The following is a 12,202-nucleotide window of genomic DNA, read 5'->3' as shown; positions in this document are numbered from 1 at the left end:
AATGTAGACCGAAGCGTGTGGACTAGGGGAACAGGAAACAAAATGTTGAGCGCCGTACTTTTCGACAATTTTATTTTATAATTGCTAAAATATCCATAGGTACTAATTTCACGGAGAAGAGAAGGGATAGATGTGATTGGCTGGGTGATGAAAAGCAAAACATCATCCGCAAAAGCAGAGATTTTCAGGTGTAAGTCACGGACATGTAGATCCCGAATATCTGGATTATTCCTAATGGCCACCAACAAATGCTCCATCACCAAGGCATACAGCAATGGAGATAATGGACAACCCTGTCTGGTGCCATTAGGAATAGTGAGGGGAGGAGAAAACATACCATTCACTCGTACTTGCGCCCGAGGGGAATTGTAGAGCGAACGGATATGGTTAAGCACAGCGGGACCAAGGCCTATCTGTCTTAGGGTCGCCTCCAGAAACCTCCAGTCTACCCTGTCAAAGGCCTTCTCCACATCCAATGAGTGCAACATCATGGGAGCACGAACACGTTGAGCATAGTGGATAGCAGAGAAAGCCTTCAACGTATTGTCCCGGGCCTCCCTACAAGGGATGAATCCCACCTGATCCAAATGCACAAGTCTCTCCATATGCGGGATCAGACAGTTGGCGATCAGTTTAGCATAGAGCTTCGCATCGGTGTTAATCAAGGAGATAGACCTGTAAATTGGACAAAGCAGATGGTCCCTTCCCTCCTTAGGGATGACGGTGATATGTGCATGCAAGAAGGATGGGGAGAAAGGGGTATCAGGGGAAATGGAATTAAACAATTTCAATAAGAGGGGAGCCAAGTCAGTCTGAAGAACTTTGTAGAACTGGGCCGTATAGCCATCCGGGCCAGGGCTTTTGCCCCTGGGTAGGGACGAGATACCCACTTCCAGCTCCTGAATTCCTGAATTGAAAACGGCACCTCAAGAGAGTCGACAACCTCGGGCACAAGAGAAGGGAGGGCAGTGTTGGCCATGTACTGGGAGAGGGAGAGGGGAGGTACAGGTGCTGGGTTAACAGTGGGGGGGGGGCAGATTATAAAGGGTCTTATAATAATCACGAAAAACCGTGACAATGTCTGCTATAAGGTGGGAAACAGTATCCGGCAGCCCTTTAATGGCCATGACATATGTAGTAGCTCGTCTTTCCCTTACTGCTTAGGCAAGAAGCTTGCCTGCCTTGTTACCCCATTCATAAAAAGAACGCCCACCTAGCTGGCATAATTGCTGCTGCTTGTGCTCAAGCAAAGTTTTCAATTCCTGACGTGTCGCAGTCAGAGAGGATAAGGTAGATTGTTGCAACGTCTGTTTATGCTGAGCTTTCAGGACAGCGAGGTCGTGAAGAAGAGAGAGGAATTTTAAGCCAGCTTCCTTTTTGAGACGTGCCCCATGTTTCAAGAGTACCCCAGAAGCACGCATTTAAGAGCCTCCCATTGAGTCGGGGGAGGGGGTGGAGGTGTCACAGGAGTGGTCCTGCATAAAATTAGAAACAGAAAGTTTGAGGTCAGCCAAGCATTGAGCATCAAGCAACAGCAACTCGTTTAATCTCCAGGTGTTAGAACGCAGGCTAGGGGGCAAGAGACGGATAGCACAAGAGACCGGGGAGTGATCAGACAGAAAAGCTGTACCTATGTCAGCCCTAGTTACCTGGGGGAGGAGAGCATGGCAAAGGAAGATATAATCTATCCTGCTGTAGGAGTTATGGGTATGGGAGAAAAAAGAGAAATCTTTGTCAGCTGGATGGAGGATCCGCCAAACGTCACACAGAAGCATGGGGTTGAGGAGTTTGCGGACTTTGTTAAAGCGAGTGCCCAGCCGAAGTGTCAATGAGGGGGTTCATGGGAGACTTAAAATCACCACACAAGATTAGATGACCCTTGGCAAAGGACTGCAAGGCAATCAGAGCAATCAGAAGGAATGGATCCTGATTACAGTTGAGTGAATATACATTGGCTACTGTATACGTCACTCCATAGATCTTACAAGTAAGAAAAAGGTAGCAGCCCTCCTGATCTTCCATTGTATCAATTATGGTCAACAAATTTTCAAAAGTTGTTTGTTTCTGAAATGAAATGAGTCATTCCCTAATGATTTTTATGTGCTGAATTCAAATATCACAAGGAAAACTGTCAATTGGCTCTAGTTTCTATGATATCGAAGAGTTCTCATTTTACTGTTTTGTGAATTGTATAGAATATGATACATATTTATTACTTCTGCAATAATAGAGGTGCAAGTTTACTGTTCTTAAAATTTTGGAAATATATTCTTAGGAAACTTAGTTCTATCTAAAATCAACTATAATTTATAGTCATATCTAAGAATTTTTTTTACAAATGAAGTATGTTTATTGAACTTTGGAACATAGATCCTTATTGAATTGCTATTCGGCTCCTTTACTCACGTCTCTTGTATTCAGACATGGGATTGTCTCTGATAATTGTCCAGCAGTAGTCTGCAAGCATTGATGGGTTCCATTTACCCTGATATCTCTTTTCCATAGTCGCAATTTCCTGATGAAATCGTTCACCATGTTCATCGCTCACCGCTCCACAGTTTGGTGCAAAGAAGTCTAGATGAGAGTGTAAGAAATGAATCTTTAAAGACATGTTACATCCCAGGTTTTTATATGCCTTCAGGAGATTTTCAACCAACTCTTCATAATTATCTGCTTTGGTGTTTCCCAAGAAATTAGTCACGACTAACTTGAATGCTTCCCATGCAGTCTTTTCTTTGCCACGCAGCAAATGGTAAAAGTCTTCATCTTGAAGAAGCATACGAATCTGAGGACCAATAAAGACTCCTGCTTTTATCTTCGCTTCACTCAACCTTGGAAACTTAAAGAGGAGATATTTGAATGCCTCTTCATTTCTATCCATTGCCTTTACAAAATTCTTCATAAGACCAAGCTTGATATGTAAAGGAGGTAACAGAATCTTTCCTGCTTGAACAAGTGCTGGATCCATAACATGTTTAGTCCCTGGCGGCAGTGACTTTCTGAGTGGCCAGTCTCTTTTCTTGTAGTGTTCTGATCTTGCACGACTGTCCCACTCACATAGGAAGCAGCAGTACTTGGTGTATCCTCCCTGTAGACCAAGCACTAGCGCTACCACCTTCAAGTCACCACAGAGGCACCACAGATGTTGATCATAGTTTATGCATCTCAAGAGCTCTTTCATGTTGTTATAGGTTTCCTTCATGTGAACAGCATAACCAATTGGAACTGATGGTAGTGCATTGCCATTGTGAAGTAAGACAGCTTTAAGACTTAGCTTTCATGAATCGATAAATAGCCTCCACTCATCGGGGTTATAGCTGATTTTGAGAGCATCCATTAAACCACAAATGTTATTGCATACAACAAGATCACCCTCCATGAAGAAGAATTGGACAAGAGACTGTTGACGGTTCCTAAAGAAAGAAATTCGAACATCATCTGCCAACAGATTCCACTGTTGAAGTCTGGAACCTAAGAGCTCGGCCTTACTCTTGGGCAGGTCTAGATCTCTAAGGGCCCCTTCACACGGCGGAAACGCGCACGTTTTTTGTTGCGTAATTTTACGCGCGCAAAATTGGGAACGTCGTGTACACGCGGCGTTTTACTAGACGCCGCGTATACGCGGCGCTTTCTATGCGTATTTTTACCGCGTAAACGCCGCGTTTACGCTCGCGTGTATTTACACGCGTAAAATCAGGCCACCTCATTAAAAAAAAGACCAGCCCACTGGGCAGGCCAAAAAAGGACAGCCCATTATTTAATCATGAAACATCTGAGTATGCTGTCTGGCAAATTTGGCTTCCAAGGTCACTTTGCAAGTCTAAAATGGCCACAAATGCTAATGCAGGAAACTGGCAGATAACAGGTGAAAGGCCTGACACGGCACTATTAGTTTCTGTGCTGGTTAACCAGGTTAAGCGACGCAGACTTCAACAGCAGGTACGTTCACAAATACATTTTTTAAAAGTATATTCATAATGTAGCAAATGCTGTGGCTAATATAATTTATTTGTTTCATTGTAGCCGGAGGCGACGGACGACTCTGAGGAGCTGCAAGCTGAGTCCCCAAGGCAAAAGCGCCGACAATACTGGGTGCACCCCATAAACTATGTACGGCCATGGCGGGGCTTCTTTGCAGAACTATACCATGAGTTGAGGCAGTAAGTTTATTTTATTATTGGGAATTTCGTTCATTAATGTGCATGTCTGTATTGTTACAATTGTTTCATGTAGCGTAACAGTAACTTTGTGGGCCAGTGTCATAGTTTTTAGTGTCTGCTGGTTCCATTTTGGATATTTCATGGTGTGGGTGTTCCAAGTGCTCAACATTCCAGTGTGTGCATTATTGTAATGTTTTTTTAATATATTTTGTTTTTAAAGAGATCCGGCTAAATTTGCCGAGTTTGTTCGGATGCCTCCAGAGGCATTTGATGTGTTAGTTGAACACATGGGGCCACATCTTCTGCACCAAGACACCAACATGAGGAAGGCCCTCAGTCCAATGGAAAGGCTGGTCATCACGTTGCGGTATTTATTTGTTATTTACAACTTCTTAGTCGTGTTTACAATTACAGATAAGATAAGATAAGATAAGATATTCCTTTAATAGTCCCACAATGGGGAAATTTCAGTGATACAGTTTCATAGATGGTACAGTAGTATATAACAAGAGAGAAACACATAGTAGCACATGGCAGATAGAGAAATCCTAGGAATCATAGCAACTAAAAAAGAAAGAAACACAGACATACTGCAGGATCATTTAGTTCTCTGTGCAGATTGATGTTAATAATAATAATTATTATAATAATAATAATACAGCCGACTTGGTTGTAGGACACGAGGAGGGGGGTCACAGCATGTGGATATAACAAGCAGAAATTTTTTGCAGAGGTGGGGGACATAAGCAGCTATCATGATAACATGTGGCAGTTCCTTTGGTAGGTGGTGAGATCTCCTGCTCACAGCTGATAGTTCGGTATCTTGCATCAGCACTATTGTCCTTTTAACCACAAAAAATGCCCCAAATGTCCTTCATCACAAGCCCTCCTCCTCCTCCTTACCACAGTGTTCTACTGCCCCTAGGAAGTCAGAGACCATTCAGGTATACATGGTGCTGCTCTCTTGCCAAGCTTCCATAACTCCTGGGGTAGGTGGGTGATGGTAGGTTCCCAGTTTGTAACAGTGTCCCACGTGTCCACAGTAATAGAAAGAAATACCAGTCAGCTGTAGCATCTTCACACGTCAGCAATTGACGCCAGAAATCATCTCCTTGAACGAAGAAGTCCGCATTTCCATGTAGGTTTCTCTTCCATGCCGCATGTTGAGCCATGCTGTCCTAGCTGGGGGGATGGTAACAGGCACATGTGGAAACCAGCTGAACCAGGTCTTGAGTCCATGCTTTACAATGGAAACAAAAGGAACAAAAAACTCCACAGGGTCTTCCATTCGATTTATAGTTGCTAAATTCATAGTGCTAGATTGCTTGGTTACCGGATTCTTGAAGATATAGAGAAAAAGAGTGAAAAAGGAAAGAAAAAGTTTGCTCCCAGCTTGGAGCACTGCATCAAAGGCAGCCAGCCTCTCAGGGGGCGGCGCCAAAAAAAAAAAAAAAAAAAAAAAAATACATATATTGTATTGTATATGTAGATGTCTAAAATGTTTGCTTCTCAAATGTGGATAGCACATAACATTTTCAAGAGGAAGACATCATATAAATGTGTCCCTGTGCTTTCCATTATCGAATAAATGTAAATAGTGTACATAGCTCGTTAATACTCTGTTTCTAATTGTTGTTCTCTGTAGTTACCAATAGTTGTCCAACTGTGTCTCTATATACATAAACTATAGTGGCAGGTAAATGTTGTGATATACTTTGCATAGTGCTGCAAATGTGTCCCTATATAGTTTATAATATTGTGTTCAATGTGTACCTCAACTTTATCTAGTGTTTGCCTAATGTAACTGAAGTTCATATTGTGCAGTGTTGTAATATATATTTTTTTGTTTCTTTTCACAGATTTCTGGCAACAGGGGAGAGTTTTGCATCCCTGCACCTCCAATTCCGGGTGGGCCAATCCACAATATCCGGAATTGTGAGGAGCACATGCCATCTGATATGGCAGCACTTGCAACCCATAGCGATGCCCAGTCCGACACAGGAGATTTGGTTGCAGGCAGCAGCAGGCTTTCAGTCTGTGGCCAATTTCCCCAACTGCATAGGTGCTGTCGACGGTAAGCATGTACGTGTGCAGAAGCCACCGCACTCAGGATCACTGTACTTCAACTACAAGAAGTACTTTTCAGTGGTCCTGATGGCGGTCGCTGATGCCACGTACCGTTTTATTGCTATTGAAGTCGGTGCCTATGGTAGTACTGGGGACTCCCGTGCGCTACTGTCATCGGTTTTGGGTCGCACAGTACTGCTAGATCAGGTGACTCTACCTCCACCAAGACCGCTTCCGGGTACCACGCATCCAGTCCCGTTCGTCATGGTAGGGGATGAGGCATTTCCCCTCTTGGAAAACCTTCTGCGCCCTTTCCCACGGTCGAGACTAGATGCCCGGAAGAGGGTCTTCAACATGAGGCTGAGCCGGGCACGACGCTTCGTGGAGTGCGCCTTCGGCCTCATGAGTAATAAGTGGAGGGTCTTCACCTGTGCGCTGCAGTTGTCTCCCGATACTGTGGACATGGTGATCAAAGCTGCCTGTGTGCTTCACAACTTTGTTTTGGACTATGACAGGCCGAACATTGGAGTGGAGCCACAGGCAGCTTTGGGTCACCCACTCATACCATCTAGGTCCTCAGATCGGGCAGACAACGCAGCTGTACAGGTGAGAGATGCCTTTGCGGATTATTTCATGAGGTCCGAAGGTGCCGTGCCCAGGCATTTTTCTCGCCTCAGTGCTGACCAGCCTGACCCGGACTGAAGACCTTCCTCATCGCGGTGTCCCTTTTTTGGGGGGGCTTTTTTTTTTTTTATATTGTTAAAACAAATAGATATATTGTATTGTATATGTATATGATTATGGCGGACATACACAGCGCCTATGCTGTCCACATACCTCCAGAGGATTTGTAACCTTGCTCTCTCTTGAAAATGACAAGCACAGATGCTTAACAAAACATCTGCCCAGATGTTGGCCACAAAGGAATCATTTTAAACAAGTGCCAGCCAAATAAAGTCATGGCTAATGGAATGTTAGACTTTAGTGTTTGTGTCTTTTTCTTTATTCCTTTTCATAATGTCCTTGACACAAGAAAGGTCTGTTAGAAAAGCCCATTTGCAAATTTCTCATTCTTCTTGTGTCTGTGTATTTTTCACATGTGCAAATGAAGGGCACAGAGTGGCAAAGAACGCACCCAATCTACATGTAAAGAAATGACAGTTGTCACGGACTCAGCTACTGTCTACTCCTAATGTCCATGCCTGTTTTTGAACAGACAGTAGGAGAGGACACTACCTGTTGGACACTGAGGGTAGTGTGAATGCAGCCTTAAAAAACCTCCTCAAACTTTGCTACACACAAATGAGGACATCTGGCTTTCAAGAGAACAAGACATCTTGAGTGTAGCCCATGGTGTTTGTCCAAAATACAAATAAAAACACAAAATGAGGAGCTTTCATGTCTTTGCAAACAGACATTTCCATATACTGCAGCACACATAACAGTTGGCACAATTGTGTGCAGTGTTGGCATTCCGAAACTATATAGAAGTGGCTGTGTGCAAAGTTATTAACCCCTTAAGGACCTGGCCATTTTTGTGTTTTGTATTTTGGTTTTTCCCTCCTCACATTTCACGAGCCATAAATTTGTTGGATTTCAGTTCACAGAGTCACATGATGGCTTATTGTTTGGCGGACAAATTGGACTTTGTAATGGCACCATTGAATATGGTGTGCAATGTACTGGGAAGCTGGCCAAAAAGTCTGAATGAGGTGCAATATTTGAAAAAATGCCTTAGCGCCATTTTGGTATGTGTTTAATTTTTCAAGCGTTCACTGTTTGTTACAAATGACATGTTACCTGTGTTCTACGTGTCAGTACGAACGCGGTGATAACCAATTTATGTAGTTGTAGAAATATTTGTTTACTTAGAAAAAATGCTAAACTTTGCTACATTTAACTAATTATTTGTCCAATCTTATTTTTTCTTGTTAGACATTTATGATCAGACCCCTTAGGGACCTTGAAACCTAGGGGGTGTGATCGCTCATACGATTCACTGCAATACTACAGTATTGCAGTGATTATGAAAATCCCAGCACTTCTATTAGACGATGCCTCTGGCATCGCCTAATAGATCTAGTGCAGAGACAAGCCTGGAAGCCTTCAATAGGCTTCCGGCTGTCACAGCAACCGATCACCGCCCTCATGTGACGTTCAGGAGGGCGGCGGTAGGCCAAACATGGCGGCGCCCGTGCCGGTCGCGCTGTTTACACACTGCGGTCACGTTTGAGCACAGTGTGTAAAGGGTTAACACCAGCGATTGGCTCGGGCACCGACCGCTGCTGTTAGTGGCAGGTCCTGCCTGTATGATACAGCCGGCATCTGCCCTGTATCGACCAAGCTCAGTGTGTGAGCTTGCTCCATACATCCCCATGCGACCCATGACGTACAGTTACATCTTACATCAAGGGGCGCTAAGGGGTTAAGGGACCCTTGACAGGTAGTTTAGGGTCCCCTTGTTTGGCAACGTATACATGAGCGCTTCAAAACGCATTCCAGTCACTTCAATGGGAGGGCGCAGTAATGTGGCTTTTGGTGTACTCCCATTGAAGTGATTGGCATGTGTTTTGTAGCGCTCGGGCATACATGTCTGAATGAGCACACCATTTACTCCGTGTCTACTTATCCCAAACTAAATAGGTAACTTGAAAAAAAACATTGGTTTACTATATAAAAACATACACAATTTTTTCAAAATTTTTTTTAATTTTTGGCCCCAAAATGTTATTTTGGACATCTGCACAACCATTTTTTGTTTTGGTTTTTAAACAAATGTGCTAATACATCCAAGAACAACCCCCCACCCACTCCCCAAAATAACCCAAACACCCCCCCCCCCAAAAAAAAAAAAAAAACATATGTATGTGCGAACTCCACATAATTACAATTTTTTACAAGGTGGGGTTTCACACATGGAGGAGTTTACTCAGACTCACTGTATAACAGCGAACTAAGGAATGGGGGTGGTTGGGATGCAGCCTGGAGCTCAGGAGAAGTGACAGGGGGATCGGGAATTGGTGGGGAAGGTGCTGAAGCAGCAAGTGGGCCACTTTGGGGTTCTTCCCAGGGCGCATAATCATGTGCCCTGGGCAATAACCCATTTGATGCTGCAACACACTGCTGCTGCATCTGGGTTACTATGTCACCCAGACGCGGCAGCTCAGGAGAATCCTGAAAGTCTACCGCGACAGCAAGGACATAGGCCTTAAAAAGAAGGCGCCTGTGAGGTGGCAGCTCGCGGCAGATAGCTGCAACTTGTATGCCAAAATGGGCAAAAGTGTCCTGGCTGTTTACCCTCTGGATAAAAGACAGGGCTTGACTCTCCAAGTCAAGCTGCCTGTCTGTTATCTGGGGGGTCCTCTCAGTCTGCTCCTGGGTGGAAGGTGCTGGGGTACGAGGGGTGTGACGTCGCCTAAGCCTCCGGGTGACTGGTGGTCGCTCCTGGGCGTCCTCACTCGTGGGTGGTGGGACCCTTGATGAGGCGTCTGAGGAAGCTGGGGAAGGCACCCGGGAGGTCGTAGGCACGTGCACAACTGGTGGTCCCCTCTCCGCTTCACGAGAGGAGCAGGCCGGTGGGCTGGGTGGGACGCTCTCCCTCTGCTGCGACTCCTCTTCAGGTGTGGGTGCTGCTGGTTCCACGGACACTGTGGCACGGGTATTGCCAGAAGCACTGTGAATTAAAGGAAAACCAAGAAATCAATATTTAGTTCAAGATTAAAAGGCAAAACACACACAAATATTGGTCTTAAATAAACTTACTCCCGGGAAACACTGCCAGTCAACAGGAACTGCAGCTCATCTTGCAGGGGTATTTTGGGTCGCTGGGAGGGAGAGGCCCCACTGCGCTCTTGTGGCCTGCTGTGTCTGATGAAGCGGTCCCGCACGCTTTTCCACCGTGTGCGCACATCGTTTTCTACCAATATGAAAGACAAAACAAGAGAGAGGGGAAACGTTATAGGCCTATTGCCAATGACATAATTGGTGTTGCTTTCAAAGAGAATGAAAAGTGTCCAACATGTGTTTACATGCTTATCTTGAAGTAAAAGTTTCATTGCACTTTGTCAGTTGTGTGCAAAATATCTTGTGGTCACTGTGTCTTGTCTTCATTGGTTGCCAATGTCAGGCAGCATAAATGTGGCAAATTAGGAATTTCAGCTCCACCAAAATTAGTTACTTTAATGTGTGCCAGAGATGTTGGCATACATGGAGTGTCCCTGTCTGATAAGGCAGCTACTGTACTACAATCGCATCTCGGTTCATGATAACACCCATGTGATGGAAGGTTGTCAGATTTCAGGGTGGTAACCATTGGCAACCGATCAAGACAACTGACTGTCAGCATGTAAAAACTGGCCCTGAAAATCGACTTCAATCACAAGAATAAGGGCAAACTAAGATTAGCACAAATGTCACATTCTGAACTATGTGTAAAGCTAGTTCGCATTATGTGCATGTCACTAGCCATTTAAGGTGAAATATTGTGTGTGCAAATTCGAACATGATCAATATACAGTATACATATTTGCTACTCACCAATTGTCTGTTTTTAGCTTCGTGAAAAGGTGGACCAGTCCGGGAACATCTGGGAGCAGATGTGGATCCACCCTGCATCTCGTGCATTGCGGTCTGAGTAAAGGGCGTGTGCCTTGTCCCACAAGTTGGGTTTTGTGTGAACCTGGAAGCAAAATAACACTTAATTGTGTGCCCAATTCCTGTCCAAACTGCCAAAAATTACAAGCATATTGCGTGTGGTGGTGTTTTGACAAGACTACAGCCTACTATGTTTGAAACACTAGCAGCTACATGCGGCAAGGTTTAACTGTCCAAACGGCCAAACATGGGCTGCCTTACGTTTCAAAGCGGATGAATGTTAAAGCCTTCAAACAGTTCATTATGTAAAAACATTGCATTGGGGCTAAAAACATAGAAAATTATGGCTACACCAAAAATGTCATGTTTAAACAATGGAATGAAGCAGCATGCATGTGTAGCATGAACTTACTAATTCGACAAGGCGCTTCACATCAAGATCCATGCGGTGGTACTGGGTTTTAGTTGTTTTTTTTGGGGTCGACATCTCCAATGTGAATTGTTGTTGTCTAAAAAGCAAACAAAAGTATGAAAAGTCAATAAATGGTACCGTATATTTGACATGAAAACGAAAATATTAACCCACAGCATGTGTGTGCATGGGCTTACGATTTTTTGGTTTTGCCAAAAATAAAATTCAAAAAGGATAGTAGCATGTTAACCCCTTCCCCACATGTGCAGTAATAGTATGCCACATGTGGTTTGAAAAGTGAACACAGTATAGACACAGCGGCCATGCCTACAATTGGTCCCTGGACCTATTTTATTACTTAACCCCTGTAGGACGATGTGGAAAGGTGCATGAGGCGCCATGTTCACCTTGCCGCATGGGCATGGAAATTAGGCCAATGCTGGCTGCTGGATCCACCAACCTCCTGGCCCCACGACACGTTGCCATGACTGGTGTAAGCCTTGGAAAGCCTCAAAGCTTCTATGCAGTCATTTACTTTAGCACCCTGGTGTATGCAGCCTGGCCTTTTTTTGGCCAAACAAATGCATTACCTTTGTCATGCATTGCATTAGTGCTCACCCCCCTTTTTTTTTGGAGAACCCTAGTGGTTGTGGTGAAAGCACAATTCATCTTCTCAACATCTAAAATAACAGCAATAGGGCAAAAAACCAAAATAAAAAATATGTTTGGCCAGCAAGCAGAACCAAACACCGAATACAGGGGACATGTAATTTAGTTGGCACAATGTATGTGCTAAACCCAAAGGCCATATGAAGGTTGCAGACATCTTGTTTGTTTTGCAAAATCAAACCATTCCCATTACTCAGTCCAGCTTCCAAGTTCATTCCACAGAGAAATTAATGGTGGCATCATGAAGAAACATTTGTGCGGCAAAGATGACCCCCTCATATGCGTCTGTGAGCCGCAAAAT

This window comes from Leptodactylus fuscus, chromosome 4 (assembly GCF_031893055.1).
Source record: "Leptodactylus fuscus isolate aLepFus1 chromosome 4, aLepFus1.hap2, whole genome shotgun sequence".
Lineage (NCBI taxonomy): Eukaryota > Metazoa > Chordata > Amphibia > Anura > Leptodactylidae > Leptodactylus > Leptodactylus fuscus.
The sequence above is the reverse complement of the archived record's forward strand: the minus strand, read 5'-3'. Positions refer to the sequence as shown.